This window comes from Xenopus laevis, chromosome 2L (assembly GCF_017654675.1).
Source record: "Xenopus laevis strain J_2021 chromosome 2L, Xenopus_laevis_v10.1, whole genome shotgun sequence".
NCBI classification, from domain to species: domain Eukaryota; kingdom Metazoa; phylum Chordata; class Amphibia; order Anura; family Pipidae; genus Xenopus; species Xenopus laevis.
Window position 1 is genome coordinate 101265057 of NC_054373.1, and position 15967 is coordinate 101281023.

Consider the following 15967-nt stretch of genomic DNA (forward strand, 5'->3'; position numbering starts at 1 on the left):
GAAGGCTTCAATGCTTGTCCTAACAGAAAAAGGCATGGAAAATCACCACGCCTGACAGACAAGCAGCGTATGAACATCTTTCTGGACACGGCTGAGCATCAGATGGCCGCTGGGAAGTTTGGATTTCCAGGCAGAACGCAGCAGCAGCCGCCTCCGCCTTGTCAGCCGAGCAGCATGGGGCGGAATTCCGGGAACGTTTGGATTGCCGGCGAGAATGCAGCCGATTGCCGCCTTCTCAGTATGGGGTGGAATTGCACGGCCTGACCGTCAAGCGCAGCACAGAGGGAGGTAAGCGAGCCAAGATCTGCCTTTTAACCAAGCACATCAGTCTCCTGGGAGACTGTCAAAAATTGCCAATGCTGACTATATTTCAAGTCATCACGGCGGGGTATTGGGAAAAGTTTTCAATTAGCAATAATCACGCCTCGGTTGCACCTCATTGGCTATGATACTGCCACTGCGCAAAGCTGGCTGGGTCCCTGGCTAGGATAAGGGGCCCCTGGTGGGATGGACTTCTCCCAAATGTGGCTATGCTAGCTTAGCCGGCGCAGTGGATTGTGGGAATCCACATGCTAATGAGCTCCCTCAAAGACATCCCTTGACGTCGCGTTAACCAAAGCACCTTTTCCAGCTGGGAAACACTAGTCTGAGCTTTGGCGCATTTTAAAGCAAGCCGGGAAGGGAAACCCACCTTGCCAGGAACAGGCTGGCCCTTTAGATAAGATTGGATTTGAAGATGGCCCAGAGTGGCCAGGAATTTCAAGGGACACGAAGGCTTCAATGCTTGTCCTAACAGAAAAAGGCATGGAAAATCACCACGCCTGACAGACAAGCAGCGTATGAACATCTTTCTGGATACGGCTGAGCATCAGATGGCCGCTGGGAAGTTTGGATTTCCGGGCAGAACGCAGCAGCAGCCGCCTCCGCCTTGTCAGCCGAGCGGCATGGGGCAGAATTCCGGGAACGTTTGGATTGCCGGCGAGAATGCAGCCGATTGCCGCCTTCTCAGCATGGGGTGGAATTGCACGGCCTGACTGTCAAGCGCAGCACAGAGGGAGGTAAGCGAGCCAAGATCTGCCTTTTAACCGAGCACATCAGTCTCCTGGGAGACTGTCAAAAATTGCCAATGCTGACTATATTTCAAGTCATCACGGCGGGGTATTGGGAAAAGTTTTCAATTAGCAATAATCACGCCTCGGTTGCACCTCATTGGCTATGATACTGCCACTGCGCAAAGCTGGCTGGGCCCCTGGCTAGGATAAGGGGCCCCTGGTGGGATGGACTTCTCCCAAATGTGGCTATGCTAGTTTAGCCGGCGCAGTGGATTGTGGGAATCCACATGCTAATGAGCTCCCTCAAAGACATCCCTTGACGTCGCGTTAACCAAAGCACCTTTTCCAGCTGGGAAACACTAGTCTGAGCTTTGGCGCATTTGAAAGCAAGCCGGGAAGGGAAACCCACCTTGCCAGGAACAGGCTGGCCCTTTAGATAAGATTGGATTTGAAGATGGCCCAGAGTGGCCAGGAATTTCAAGGGACACGAAGGCTTCAATGCTTGTCCTAACAGAAAAAGGCATGGAAAATCACCACGCCTGACAGACAAGCAGCGTATGAACATCTTTCTGGACACGGCTAAGCATCAGATGGCCGCTGGGAAGTTTGGATTTCCGGGCAGAACGCAGCAGCAGCCGCCGCCTTGTCAGCCGAGCGGCATGGGGCGGAATTCCGGGAACGTTTGGATTGCCGGCGAGAATGCAGCCGCTTGCTGCCTTCTCAGCATGGGGTGGAATTGCACGGCCTGACCGTCAAGCGCAGCACAGAGGGAGGTAAGCGAGCCAAGATCTGCCTTTTAACCGAGCACATCAGTCTCCTGGGAGACTGTCAAAAATTGCCAATGCTGACTATATTTCAAGTCATCACGGCGGGGTATTGGGAAAAGTTTTCAATTAGCAATAATCACGCCTCGGTTGCACCTCATTGGCTATGATACTGCCACTGCGCAAAGCTGGTTGGGCCCCTGGCTAGGATAAGGGGCCCCTGGTGGGATGGACTTCTCCCAAATGTGGCTATGCTAGCTTAGCCGGCGCAGTGGATTGTGGGAATCCACTGCTAATGAGCTCCCTCAAAGACATCCCTTGACGTCGCGTTAACCAAAGCACCTTTTCCAGCTGGGAAACACTAGTCTGAGCTTTGGCGCATTTGAAAGCAAGCCGGGAAGGGAAACCCACCTTGCCAGGAACAGGCTGGCCCTTTAGATAAGATTGGATTTGAAGATGGCCCAGAGTGGCCAGGAATTTCAAGGGACACGAAGGCTTCAATGCTTGTCCTAACAGAAAAAGGCATGGAAAATCACCACGCCTGACAGACAAGCAGCGTATGAACATCTTTCTGGACACGGCTGAGCATCAGATGGCCGCTGGGAAGTTTGGATTTCCAGGCAGAACGCAGCAGCAGCCGCCTCCGCCTTGTCAGCCGAGCAGCATGGGGCGGAATTCCGGGAACGTTTGGATTGCCGGCGAGAATGCAGCCGATTGCCGCCTTCTCAGCATGGGGTGGAATTGCACGGCCTGACCGTCAAGCGCAGCACAGAGGGAGGTAAGCGAGCCAAGATCTGCCTTTTAACCAAGCACATCAGTCTCCTGGGAGACTGTCAAAAATTGCCAATGCTGACTATATTTCAAGTCATCACGGCGGGGTATTGGGAAAAGTTTTCAATTAGCAATAATCACGCCTCGGTTGCACCTCATTGGCTATGATACTGCCACTGCACAAAGCTGGTTGGGCCCCTGGCTAGGATAAGGGGCCCCTGGTGGGATGGACTTCTCCCAAATGTGGCTATGCTAGCTTAGCCGGCGCAGTGGATTGTGGGAATCCACATGCTAATGAGCTCCCTCAAAGACATCCCTTGACGTCGCGTTAACCAAAGCACCTTTTCCAGCTGGGAAACACTAGTCTGAGCTTTGGCGCATTTTAAAGCAAGCCGGGAAGGGAAACCCACCTTGCCAGGAACAGGCTGGCCCTTTAGATAAGATTGGATTTGAAGATGGCCCAGAGTGGCCAGGAATTTCAAGGGACACGAAGGCTTCAATGCTTGTCCTAACAGAAAAAGGCATGGAAAATCACCACGCCTGACAGACAAGCAGCGTATGAACATCTTTCTGGATACGGCTGAGCATCAGATGGCCGCTGGGAAGTTTGGATTTCCGGGCAGAACGCAGCAGCAGCCGCCTTGTCAGCCGAGCGGCATGGGGCGGAATTCCGGGAACGTTTGGATTGCCGGCGAGAATGCAGCCGCTTGCCGCCTTCTCAGCATGGGGTGGAATTGCACGGCCTGACCGTCAAGCACAGCACAGAGGGAGGTAAGCGAGCCAAGATCTGCCTTTTAACCGAGCACATCAGTCTCCTGGGAGACTGTCAAAAATTGCCAATGCTGACTATATTTCAAGTCATCACGGCGGGGTATTGGGAAAAGTTTTCAATTAGCAATAATCACGCCTCGGTTGCACCTCATTGGCTATGATACTGCCACTGCGCAAAGCTGGTTGGGCCCCTGGCTAGGATAAGGGGCCCCTGGTGGGATGGACTTCTCCCAAATGTGGCTATGCTAGTTTAGCCGGCGCAGTGGATTGTGGGAATCCACATGCTAATGAGCTCCCTCAAAGACATCCCTTGACGTCGCGTTAACCAAAGCACCTTTTCCAGCTGGGAAACACTAGTCTGAGCTTTGGCGCATTTGAAAACAAGCCGGGAAGGGAAACCCACCTTGCCAGGAAAAGGCTGGCCCTTTAGATAAGATTGGATTTGAAGATGGCCCAGAGTGGCCAGGAATTTCAAGGGACACGAAGGCTTCAATGCTTGTCCTAACAGAAAAAGGCATGGAAAATCACCACGCCTGACAGACAAGCAGCGTATGAACATCTTTCTGGACACGGCTAAGCATCAGATGGCCGCTGGGAAGTTTGGATTTCCGGGCAGAACGCAGCAGCAGCCGCCGCCTTGTCAGCCGAGCGGCATGGGGCGGAATTCCGGGAACGTTTGGATTGCCGGCGAGAATGCAGCCGCTTGCTGCCTTCTCAGCATGGGGTGGAATTGCACGGCCTGACCGTCAAGCGCAGCACAGAGGGAGGTAAGCGAGCCAAGATATGCCTTTTAACCGAGCACATCAGTCTCCTGGGAGACTGTCAAAAATTGCCAATGCTGACTATATTTCAAGTCATCACGGCGGGGTATTGGGAAAAGTTTTCAATTAGCAATAATCACGCCTCGGTTGCACCTCATTGGCTATGATACTGCCACTGCGCAAAGCTGGTTGGGCCCCTGGCTAGGATAAGGGGCCCCTGGTGGGATGGACTTCTCCCAAATGTGGCTATGCTAGCTTAGCCGGCGCAGTGGATTGTGGGAATCCACATGCTAATGAGCTCCCTCAAAGACATCCCTTGACGTCGCGTTAACCAAAGCACCTTTTCCAGCTGGGAAACACTAGTCTGAGCTTTGGCGCATTTGAAAGCAAACCGGGAAGGGAAACCCACCTTGCCAGGAACAGGCTGGCCCTTTAGATAAGATTGGATTTGAAGATGGCCCAGAGTGGCCAGGAATTTCAAGGGACACGAAGGCTTCAATGCTTGTCCTAACAGAAAAAGGCATGGAAAATCACCACGCCTGACAGACAAGCAGCGTATGAACATCTTTCTGGACACGGCTGAGCATCAGATGGCCGCTGGGAAGTTTGGATTTCCGGGCAGAACGCAGCAGCAGCCGCCTCCGCCTTGTCAGCCGAGCGGCATGGGGCGGAATTCCGGGAACGTTTGGATTGCCGGCGAGAATGCAGCCGATTGCCGCCTTCTCAGCATGGGGTGGAATTGCACGGCCTGACCGTCAAGCGCAGCACAGAGGAAGGTAAGCGAGCCAAGATCTGCCTTTTAACCAAGCACATCAGTCTCCTGGGAGACTGTCAAAAATTGCCAATGCTGACTATATTTCAAGTCATCACGGCGGGGTATTGGGAAAAGTTTTCAATTAGCAATAATCACGCCTCGGTTGCACCTCATTGGCTATGATACTGCCACTGCGCAAAGCTGGTTGGGCCCCTGGCTAGGATAAGGGGCCCCTGGTGGGATGGACTTCTCCCAAATGTGGCTATGCTAGCTTAGCCGGCGCAGTGGATTGTGGGAATCCACATGCTAATGAGCTCCCTCAAAGACATCCCTTGACGTCGCGTTAACCAAAGCACCTTTTCCAGCTGGGAAACACTAGTCTGAGCTTTGGCGCATTTTAAAGCAAGCCGGGAAGGGAAACCCACCTTGCCAGGAACAGGCTGGCCCTTTAGATAAGATTGGATTTGAAGATGGCCCAGAGTGGCCAGGAATTTCAAGGGACACGAAGGCTTCAATGCTTGTCCTAACAGAAAAAGGCATGGAAAATCACCACGCCTGACAGACAAGCAGCGTATGAACATCTTTCTGGATACGGCTGAGCATCAGATGGCCGCTGGGAAGTTTGGATTTCCGGGCAGAACGCAGCAGCAGCCGCCTTGTCAGCCGAGCGGCATGGGGCGGAATTCCGGGAACGTTTGGATTGCCGTCGAGAATGCAGCCGCTTGCCGCCTTCTCAGCATGGGGTGGAATTGCACGGCCTGACCGTCAAGCACAGCACAGAGGGAGGTAAGCGAGCCAAGATCTGCCTTTTAACCGAGCACATCAGTCTCCTGGGAGACTGTCAAAAATTGCCAATGCTGACTATATTTCAAGTCATCACGGCGGGGTATTGGGAAAAGTTTTCAATTAGCAATAATCACGCCTCGGTTGCACCTCATTGGCTATGATACTGCCACTGCGCAAAGCTGGTTGGGCCCCTGGCTAGGATAAGGGGCCCCTGGTGGGATGGACTTCTCCCAAATGTGGCTATGCTAGCTTAGCCGGCGCAGTGGATTGTGGGAATCCACATGCTAATGAGCTCCCTCAAAGACATCCCTTGACGTCGCGTTAACCAAAGCACCTTTTCCAGCTGGGAAACACTAGTCTGAGCTTTGGCGCATTTTAAAGCAAGCCGGGAAGGGAAACCCACCTTGCCAGGAACAGGCTGGCCCTTTAGATAAGATTGGATTTGAAGATGGCCCAGAGTGGCCAGGAATTTCAAGGGACACGAAGGCTTCAATGCTTGTCCTAACAGAAAAAGGCATGGAAAATCACCACGCCTGACAGACAAGCAGCGTATGAACATCTTTCTGGATACGGCTGAGCATCAGATGGCCGCTGGGAAGTTTGGATTTCCGGGCAGAACGCAGCAGCAGCCGCCTTGTCAGCCGAGCGGCATGGGGCGGAATTCCGGGAACGTTTGGATTGCCGGCGAGAATGCAGCCGCTTGCCGCCTTCTCAGCATGGGGTGGAATTGCACGGCCTGACCGTCAAGCGCAGCACAGAGGGAGGTAAGCGAGCCAAGATCTGCCTTTTAACCGAGCACATCAGTCTCCTGGGAGACTGTCAAAAATTGCCAATGCTGACTATATTTCAAGTCATCACGGCGGGGTATTGGGAAAAGTTTTCAATTAGCAATAATCACGCCTCGGTTGCACCTCATTGGCTATGATACTGCCACTGCGCAAAGCTGGTTGGGCCCCTGGCTAGGATAAGGGGCCCCTGGTGGGATGGACTTCTCCCAAATGTGGCTATGCTAGCTTAGCCGGCGCAGTGGATTGTGGGAATCCACATGCTAATGAGCTCCCTCAAAGACATCCCTTGACGTCGCGTTAACCAAAGCACCTTTTCCAGCTGGGAAACACTAGTCTGAGCTTTGGCGCATTTGAAAGCAAGCCGGGAAGGGAAACCCACCTTGCCAGGAACAGGCTGGCCCTTTAGATAAGATTGGATTTGAAGATGGCCCAGAGTGGCCAGGAATTTCAAGGGACACGAAGGCTTCAATGCTTGTCCTAACAGAAAAAGGCATGGAAAATCACCACGCCTGACAGACAAGCAGCGTATGAACATCTTTCTGGACACGGCTAAGCATCAGATGGCCGCTGGGAAGTTTGGATTTCCGGGCAGAACGCAGCAGCAGCCGCCGCCTTGTCAGCCGAGCGGCATGGGGCGGAATTCCGGGAACGTTTGGATTGCCGGCGAGAATGCAGCCGCTTGCTGCCTTCTCAGCATGGGGTGGAATTGCACGGCCTGACCGTCAAGCGCAGCACAGAGGGAGGTAAGCGAGCCAAGATCTGCCTTTTAACCGAGCACATCAGTCTCCTGGGAGACTGTCAAAAAAAGGAAGATTATTTCATACTTACCGAGATCTTCCTTTCCTAGACGTACTCCATGTCAGTACGTTACGGGATAGCCCCTCCTCCCTGCTCCAATTAGAAGGAACCTCCCCAAGCCTTTAAAAGGCCAACCACACCCACCTACCGGCGTCTTTGTAACAAGCTCTTAAATTACCGGAAAAGAAGGGGCGGGTGTACTGACATGGAGTACGTCTAGGAAAGGAAGATCTCGGTAAGTATGAAATAATCTTCCTTTTTCCCTAGACGTACTCCATGTCAGTACGTTACGGGACATAGCAAGTTAACGTTATCCCATGGGAGGGAATATGCTTTAAGAAGAAACTGTAATAAGGAAAGGAGTATCTCTGACTAGATAGTCCACCATCATGCAAACTCCTTACCCTAATATAGAGAGTCCAGCTGAAAACCCCAGAATAAGTTCACCAGGCTAAGAATAGAGCTATAGTATAGCATATGCTATAGAGAAAGAGAGAGAGCGCGAGAGAGAGATGTTAGCCCACTGAGAGTGAGGAACAAGTTAGCTCACTAACCACCACTTCACCCTTCAGAAGAGAGAGAGAGGAAGACAGTCCTGTAAAAGGCGAATTCAGCAAGCTGAAATACTTACTCTCCTACTCACCAAAAAGCATTCATCACATGTATGCCTAATTTCAGTGCAAATTGCAAGGTACCTGTAAGAAACACTTGGTAGGAGTAAGAACCCAAAACAGACACAATATAGAAATGATCTGCTTAGGATATATCCATAAATGTAGGATATCCAATGTACCCTGAGGTACCCAAGGCCAGTACCATAAATATCTTCATATCAGAATGCATGTTAGTCAGGACTGTTCTAACAGAAAGCAGATCCTAAAGATCGGAGACAAGGGCACCTGAGAAAATAATTGGAATTAGAATTCCTTACCCTGTGTAAGGTCCTGTGATGAGGCAGACTCAATTAACTGTAAAGCGTTGAGCAACTACAGTACCTAAGAAAGAGCCCCTGTTGGTTGACCCAACCTAGTACTCTGAGAGGTATAACTGAATACCCCTAAGGTTACAGATCCCAATAACCACAGTGCAACTAAAGGACTAATTCCAAGATTTATGGAGGCAGATTATATGCCCTGGATAAATGTTTATAGTCACCCACAAACCTGTGTTCTCTCTACCCATAAGGGACCCACTTATATGTGGAATCAACTATACTACATATTTAATCGTTGAGGCTGACCTTGGAACTGGAGGGACCCTATGGATGTTCCAGTAAGTGTCAGAAGGGCCTCTGATCTACTAGAGTCATGCTGGGTCATATGTATCAGGAGTGGCACAGGAATGTGAATCCGAGAACAAACCAGGATAATAGGAGTGTTGTATCTGAAAGTTACCTGGACATTGAGCTCTGTGCGAATGTTTCAGACACAATTTTCAGCAGGTGTAAATGTAATCCCCCTAGCATAGGGAATAATGTGACAGACATGGTCAAAACAGACAAAAAAATACTTCCAAGCCTCCCATTTGAAGCTAGACAAACCTGTAGGACAGATACATAAAATATCCTTAATTCATTCTCAATGAAATTAATGACTGGAAGTGGTAAGAGATTACTCTCTACTGTAATGACTGCAACCGTCCCACTTAAGGGAAGACTATGATCCTGCTCAGAAGAGCCAATTACATTTTCGGCCGAAGCAATAGGACAAGTAGCAATTGCAGTATGTAACTGTGAGGAGGAAAGATCCAAAACTGCTGGTGTGCCAAGAGGGCACAGACAGAGAGGGAAAATAATTAACGCTCCTAGGATGCCTCCATCTGCTGTCCAATCCGTTACCTATCTGGTGTGGAAGAACAGCCGGCCCTGTATTCTAAAAAACCACTAACTAGGGGATTGAGAAATTGAAGAAAATAAATAAATAAATAAAATAAATGGGCCCAAAATAAGTGCCCTCTGGACACAGAGCCTTAAGTCACAAAGCCGTTTTGATGATAGTATAAGGTAGTATAAGCAGAATATCCCTATCCTGGGCCAGACTTGAACAGAGGTCATCTCTATGGACTAACAAGACACTTTGAGGACTCCTATAGCCTGAAAACCCTTGGTTTGAAATATATACCTTATGCAAATTCTCAGTGGTCTGATATGTATGTGTACCCTGTCTCTATAGACACCCTGTATTGGCAGATAAAATGTCCCATCTATCCTGACATTAAGAATATCAGTAGAAATAGTATAGGAATAACACTGGGTAGTGGCTCCCCTCTCTAATTTGTAGGAGGCACCAAGGAGTCACCCTAGAAAACGGTAGAAATACATCTGGGGATCCTTCAGCCAAGCATATAGAACTGTATACCTTGTTCTTCCTTAAACCTATGAATATGGAATTTCCACAGGTTGCACCCCTAGAAACTAGCCAGATGTCCTGGCTGCTATAGTGAAATTTATGGATGAAGAGTTCAAGTACTGATTGTTCCAGGAATCTTCAAGGACACAAATCATATATAGATATCTGTGTAAACATATATACACACTCATATACATGCCTTAGTATTAAAATATATGCACCTGCCTATGGCCCTCTTATAGATGCAAGCATATATGTTGCTTGGTAGACCAGTTGTATTATGGAGTTTATCCATTAATTGAGCATTTGTTCTGAAGGCAGTAGAATCCCCCTGCAGGATGTGGGCCATGGTGCAAGCATATATTAAAATATGTGATAATAATATGTACCTCGGTCAGAGTCCTAAGCTCCTGGTAGAGCACAGTACCCGACCCCAGAGCTCGAGCTGCGTGGGTAGTAATAAACTGCACAATTGACTGGGCAAAGCAATTATCTGGTCCTCCATTCGTTCAGGCAGTGATCGGTGATACAAGGCTGCTGAATCTGGAAAAATTTACATTCAATGGTCCCAAAAGTAGTACATACCTGTGGTTATTGTTAACCCAGCAATCCTTATGACAGACAGGCTTCAGAACTCCTGTAGTGTTTATCAGGACAAAGTTAAGCTTACCTGCCATCGGGAAAAAATATTGCCTAGTGTTTAATTTATTAAGCCATATCTTATCCCAGGAGCAATGCCATGGAATGAAAAGACATTCATATGTAGGTATTCCTATCAGTACTCATCTGGATTAAACCTGAATGTACCCCAGAAACAATTACAACCCCATGTAATGCATAGTTTAGGTTAGCTGCAGTCAGAGCACACCTATATCAGACCTTCATAGCCACCCAGTCCAGTGATCTACATCTATTAGAGCTACTGGTTCAAGGTGAGCAATAATTAGAGCATATCATACTGCAGAGAATAGGAGCATACAGATATGATCACAGCAACATGTAATACATAAAATATTAGCTACTGCTTAGGGCAATCTTAAATCTGGTCCTAGCCGTTCCCAGGCCTGTGCTTTACATACCTTAGGGCTACCTATTCCAGGTGAGCCATAGCCAGGGTATATACTGCAGAAGAAAATATAAGCACAGATTCAATCACAGTAACATGAAATACATAGTTTATATTAGCTGCTGCTTAGGGCAAGCATATCTCAGGGCCTAGCAACTCAAAAGGCCTGTGCTCTACATCCATTAGGGCTACTTGTTCCATGAGAGAAATAGCCAAATCGTAAACTGCAGAAAACTGTAGTACATAGTTAGGTTAGCTGCTGCTTATAGCAAGCATGTATCAGGACCTAGCAGCAAGACAGATCTGTGCTCTACGTCTCGCAGGGCTACGTGTTCTTTGTGAGCAATAGCCAGAGCATAAGCTGTATAACAAAACAGTAGCACAGGTACAATCACAGCAATATGAAATACATAGTTAGATTAGCTGCTGCTTCGAGCAAGCATGTCTCAGGGCCTAGCAGCCAGCCAGACCTGTGCTCTACATCCTGTAGGGCCACGTTTTACCTGTGAGCAATAGCCAGAGCTTAAGCTGTAGAACAAAATAGGAGCACAGGTACAATCACGGAAACATGAGGTCCATAGTTTAGATTAGCTGCTGCATAGAGCAAGCTTATATCGGGCCCTAGCATTCAGCCAGACCTTTGCTCGACCTCTATTATGGCTACCTGTTCTATGTGAGCAATAGCCAAAATATAGAATGCAGAACAAAAATAGCGCAATACATATTATGGATTATCTGATGTTTATAGCAAGTATATATCAGAGCCTAGCAGCCCCCCCAGCCCAGTGATCCATATTCAATAGGGCTACTGGTGTCCTATTTGTAAATGGCTTGTGCTTTCAGGCAGGAAACAATCATAACCAGGCACAGTGCAGATAAGCATATGATTATATAGCATGCAAGCAGTTAGTTAGACTTTAATACACTGCAGAACAGCATATGGACACACTCCTTACCTGCTGCTCATTATGCAAGGCTGGAAGCAGACCCTTTAATGTCACAAATTCCAGGACACTCTATTGTTAACAGGAAAACAGGCCTCAAAAGTTTACTGACAACAGCAGGACTTACCTGAGGCTGCAGCTTCCTAGCTTGCTGAGTTAGAGAGTGGGCGGGGCCATCTCCACTTGCTTTAGCTGGACCTGATTATACTCAGCTGGTGTCTGCATAGGCAGGGAACCCAAAGCAACTGCGTAGGTTATACTGAGGCGAATTGGATAATTAGTGTTGGTGCTTCCTGCACAGGCCCAAGTTTGCTATAATATGAAGCCTATAGCGAAACTTTTTTATATTTTTTATTTTTTATTATTATTTTAACTACCTCCACCTTAGGAAAGTCTGTTGAGGGAGGCAGTTGGCCATGACCTGCCCCCATTAAAACAAAAATAAAACAAAGGTAACAGGGGGCAGTAAGGTTCAGGCCCCTAACTAATTAGCCTAAATTAACTGCCACCTCCCTCGCCCATTCGTAAAAATGGGGTGTAGGGGCCACATACACCACTGCCGCCGGAGGCCCTCTGGGCAGGTCGGGAGGGCACACGAATGGGGGGACAAGCACCTGCCACCCAATGCTCTTGATAGCAATACAGGAAGGCAACTGAAATACAGGCAGACAAGGAGTAGCAAACATTGCACCTCAGTGCCTTACCTGATTCAAAAGCTGAAGTTCAGAAGACTCCAGGTCTGAGGTAGTGTGCTGGGGGGAAAAAAGGTCCCATGGACCAAAACCCCTGTCCCTAGGACGCCTTCCGGGCAGGCCTAATGCTTTCCTAGGCATAAAAAGAGAAAAACAAAAATTTGCTTCTAATGATTGAGGCCTTTGTTCAGAGAACAAAGCCAAGAGCATAAGAGAAGGAAAAAAAAGACGCCGGTAGGTGGGTGTGGTTGGCCTTTTAAAGGCTTGGGGAGGTTCCTTCTAATTGGAGCAGGGAGGAGGGGCTATCCCGTAACGTACTGACATGGAGTACGTCTAGGGAAATTGCCAATGCTGACTATATTTCAAGTCATCACGGCGGGGTATTGGGAAAAGTTTTCAATTAGCAATAATCACGCCTCGGTTGCACCTCATTGGCTATGATACTGCCACTGCGCAAAGCTGGTTGGGCCCCTGGCTAGGATAAGGGGCCCCTGGTGGGATGGACTTCTCCCAAATGTGGCTATGCTAGCTTAGCCGGCGCAGTGGATTGTGGGAATCCACATGCTAATGAGCTCCCTCAAAGACATCCCTTGACGTCGCGTTAACCAAAGCACCTTTTCCAAGCTGGGAAACACTTAGTCTGAGCTTTGGCGCATTTGAAAGCAAGCCGGGAAGGGAAAACCCACCTTGCCAGGAACAGGCTGGCCCTTTAGATAAGATTGGATTTGAAGATGGCCCAGAGTGGCCAGGAATTTCAGGGACACGAAGGACTTCAATGCTTGTCCTAACAGAAAAAGGCATGGAAAATCACCACGCCTGACAGACAAGCAGCGTATAACATCTTTCTGGATACGGCTGAGCATCAGATGGCCGCTGGAAGTTTGGATTTCCGGGCAGAACGCAGCAGCAGCCGCCTTGTCAGCCGAGCGGCATGGGGCGGAATTCCGGGAACGTTTGGATTGCCGTCGAGAATGCAGCCGCTTGCCGCCTTCTCAGCATGGGGTGGAATTGCACGGCCTGACCGTCAAGCACAGCACAGAGGGAGGTAAGCGAGCACATCAGTCTCCTGGGAGACTGTCAAAAATTGCCAATGCTGACTATATTTCAAGTCATCACGGCGGGGTATTGGGAAAAGTTTTCAATTAGCAATAATCACGCCTCGGTTGCACCTCATTGGCTATGATACTGCCCACTGCGCAAAGCTGGTTGGGCCCTGGCTAGGATAAGGGGCCCCTGGGGATGACTTCTCCCAATGTGCATATGCTAGTTTAGCCGGCGCAGCTGGATTGTGGGAATCCACATGCTTAATGAGCTCCCTCAAAGACATCCCTTGACGTCGCAGTTAACCAAAGCACCTTTTCCAGCTGGGAAACACTAGTCTGAGCTTGGCGGCATTTGAAAGCAAGCCGGGGAAGGGAAACCCACCTTGCAGGAACAGGCTGGCCCTTTAGATAAGATTGGATTTTGAAGATGGCCCAGAGTGGCCAGGAATTTCAAGGGAACACGAAGGCTTCAATGCTTGTCCTAACAGAAAAGGCATGGAAAATCACCACGCCTGACAGACAAGCAGCGTATGAACATCTTTCTGGACACGGCTGAGCATTCAGATGGCCGCTGGGAAGTTTGGATTTCCGGGCAGAACGCAGCAGCAGCCGCCGCCTTGTCAGCCGAGCCGCATGGGGGCGGAATTCCGGGAACGTTTGGATTGCCGGCGAGAATGCAGCCGCTTGCCGCCTTCTCAGCATGGGTGGAATTGCACGGCCTGACCGTCAAGCAGCACAGAGGGAGGTTAAGCGAGCCAAGATCTTCCTTTTAACAGCGAAGCACATCAGTCTCCTGGGAGACTGTCAAAAATTGCCAATGCTGACTATATTTCAAGTCATCACGCGCGGCGGGTATTGGAAAAGTTTTCAATTAGCAATAATCACGCCTCGGTTGCACTCATTTGCTATGATACTGCCACTGCGCAAAGCTGTTGGGCCCCTGGCTAGGATAAGGGGCCCCTGGTGGGATGGACTTCTCCCAAATGTGGCTATGCTAGTTTAGCCGGCGCAGTGGATTGTGGGGAATCCACATGCTAATGAGCTCCCTCAAAGACATCCTTGACGTCGCCGTTAACCAAAGCACCTTTTCCAGCTGGGAAACACTAGTCTGAGCTTTGGCGCATTTGAAAGCAAGCCGGAAGGGAAACCCACCTTGCCAGGAACAGGCTGGCCCTTTAGATAAGATTGGATTTGAAGATGGCCAGAGTGGCCAGGAATTTCAAGGGACACGAAGGCTTCAATGCTTGTCCTAACAGAAAAAGGCATGGAAAATCACCACGCCTGACAGACAAGCAGCGTATGAACATCTTTCTGGACACGGCTGAGCATCAGATGGCCGCTGGGAAGTTTGGATTTCCGGGCAGAACGCCAGCAGCAGCCGCCTCCGCCTTGTCAGCCGAGCGGCATGGGGCGAATTCCGGGAACGTTTGGATTGCCGGCGAGAATGCCAGCCGATTGCCGCCTTCTCAGCATGGGTGGAATTGCACGGCCTGACCGTCAAGCGCAGCACAGAGGAGGTAAGCGAGCCAAGATCTGCCTTTTAACCGAGCCACATCAGTCTCCTGGGAGACTGTCAAAAATTGCCAATGCTGACTATATTTCAAGTCATCACGGCGGGGTATTGGGAAAAGTTTTCAATTAGCAATAATCACGCCTCGGTTGCACCTCATTGGCTATGATACTGCCACTGCGCAAAGCTGGTTGGGCCCCTGGCTAGGATAAGGGGCCCCTGGTGGGATGGACTTCTCCAAATGTGGCTATGCTAGTTAGCCGGCGCAGTGGATTGTGGGAATCCACATGCTAATTGAGCTCCCTCAAAGACATCCCTTGACGTCGCGTTAACCAAGAGCACCTTTTCCAGGCTGGGAAAACACTAGTCTGAGCTTTGGCGCATTTGAAAGCAAGCCGGGAAGGGAAACCCACCTTGCCAGGAACAGGCTGGCCCTTTAGATAAGATTGGATTTGAAGATGGCTCCAGAGTGGCCAGGAATTTCAAGGGACAACGAGGCTTCAATGCTTGTCCTAACAGAAAAAGGCATGGAAAATCACCACGCCTGACAGACAAGCAGCGTATATGAACATCTTTCTGGACACGGCTGAGCATCCAGAATGGCCGCTGGGAAGTTTGGATTTCCGGGCAGAACGCAGCAGCAGCCGCCTCCGCCTTGTCAGCCGAGCGGCATGGGGCGGGAATTCCGGGAACGTTTGGATTGCCGGCGAGAATGCAGCGTTGCTGCCTTCTCAGCATGGGGTGGAATTGCACGGCCTGACCGTCAAGCGCAGCACAGAGGGAGGTAAGCGAGCCAAGATCTGCCTTTTAACGAGCACATCAGTCTCCTGGAGACTGTCAAAAATTGCCAATGCTGACCTATATTTCAAGTCATCACGGCGGGGTATTGGGAAAAGTTTTCAATTAGCAATAATCACGCCTCGGTTGCACCTCATTGGCTATGATACTGCCACTGCGCAAAGCTGGTTGGGCCCCTGGCTAGGATAAGGGGCCCCTGGTGGGATGGACTTCTCCCAAATGTGGCTATGCTAGTTTAGCCGGCGCAGTGGATTGTGGGAATCCACATGCTAATGAGCTCCCTCAAAGACATCCCTTGACGTCGGAATATCTCTCTCTATT

The 15967-nt window shown here is 49.7% G+C and overlaps 14 non-coding genes across 14 annotated transcripts; all 14 read right to left on the reverse strand.

Annotated features, from left to right (window-relative positions):
- Nucleotides 1–328: 328 nt before the first annotated feature.
- LOC121400180 lies at nt 329–469 on the reverse strand. Its single transcript, XR_005965594.1, has one exon. It is a non-coding gene; the product is annotated as a U4 spliceosomal RNA (small nuclear RNA).
- A 629-nt stretch (nt 470–1098) lies between these two features.
- Nucleotides 1099–1239, reverse strand: LOC121400182. Its single transcript, XR_005965595.1, has one exon. It is a non-coding gene; the product is annotated as a U4 spliceosomal RNA (small nuclear RNA).
- Nucleotides 1240–1865: 626 nt separating this feature from the next.
- On the reverse strand, nt 1866–2006 carry LOC121400183. Its single transcript, XR_005965596.1, has one exon. It is a non-coding gene; the product is annotated as a U4 spliceosomal RNA (small nuclear RNA).
- A 628-nt stretch (nt 2007–2634) lies between these two features.
- LOC121400165 lies at nt 2635–2775 on the reverse strand. The gene has a single exon (XR_005965580.1). It is a non-coding gene; the product is annotated as a U4 spliceosomal RNA (small nuclear RNA).
- Nucleotides 2776–3398: 623 nt separating this feature from the next.
- On the reverse strand, nt 3399–3539 carry LOC121400184. The gene has a single exon (XR_005965597.1). It is a non-coding gene; the product is annotated as a U4 spliceosomal RNA (small nuclear RNA).
- A 626-nt stretch (nt 3540–4165) lies between these two features.
- Nucleotides 4166–4306, reverse strand: LOC121400185. Its single transcript, XR_005965598.1, has one exon. It is a non-coding gene; the product is annotated as a U4 spliceosomal RNA (small nuclear RNA).
- A 629-nt stretch (nt 4307–4935) lies between these two features.
- Nucleotides 4936–5076, reverse strand: LOC121400186. Its single transcript, XR_005965599.1, has one exon. It is a non-coding gene; the product is annotated as a U4 spliceosomal RNA (small nuclear RNA).
- A 623-nt stretch (nt 5077–5699) lies between these two features.
- LOC121400187 lies at nt 5700–5840 on the reverse strand. Its single transcript, XR_005965600.1, has one exon. It is a non-coding gene; the product is annotated as a U4 spliceosomal RNA (small nuclear RNA).
- Nucleotides 5841–6463: 623 nt separating this feature from the next.
- LOC121400188 lies at nt 6464–6604 on the reverse strand. Its single transcript, XR_005965601.1, has one exon. It is a non-coding gene; the product is annotated as a U4 spliceosomal RNA (small nuclear RNA).
- A 6004-nt stretch (nt 6605–12608) lies between these two features.
- Nucleotides 12609–12756, reverse strand: LOC121400215. The gene has a single exon (XR_005965625.1). It is a non-coding gene; the product is annotated as a U4 spliceosomal RNA (small nuclear RNA).
- Nucleotides 12757–13357: 601 nt separating this feature from the next.
- On the reverse strand, nt 13358–13499 carry LOC121400209. The gene has a single exon (XR_005965620.1). It is a non-coding gene; the product is annotated as a U4 spliceosomal RNA (small nuclear RNA).
- Nucleotides 13500–14127: 628 nt separating this feature from the next.
- Nucleotides 14128–14269, reverse strand: LOC121400218. Its single transcript, XR_005965628.1, has one exon. It is a non-coding gene; the product is annotated as a U4 spliceosomal RNA (small nuclear RNA).
- Nucleotides 14270–14896: 627 nt separating this feature from the next.
- On the reverse strand, nt 14897–15037 carry LOC121400189. The gene has a single exon (XR_005965602.1). It is a non-coding gene; the product is annotated as a U4 spliceosomal RNA (small nuclear RNA).
- Nucleotides 15038–15671: 634 nt separating this feature from the next.
- On the reverse strand, nt 15672–15812 carry LOC121400207. The gene has a single exon (XR_005965618.1). It is a non-coding gene; the product is annotated as a U4 spliceosomal RNA (small nuclear RNA).
- Nucleotides 15813–15967: the final 155 nt, after the last annotated feature.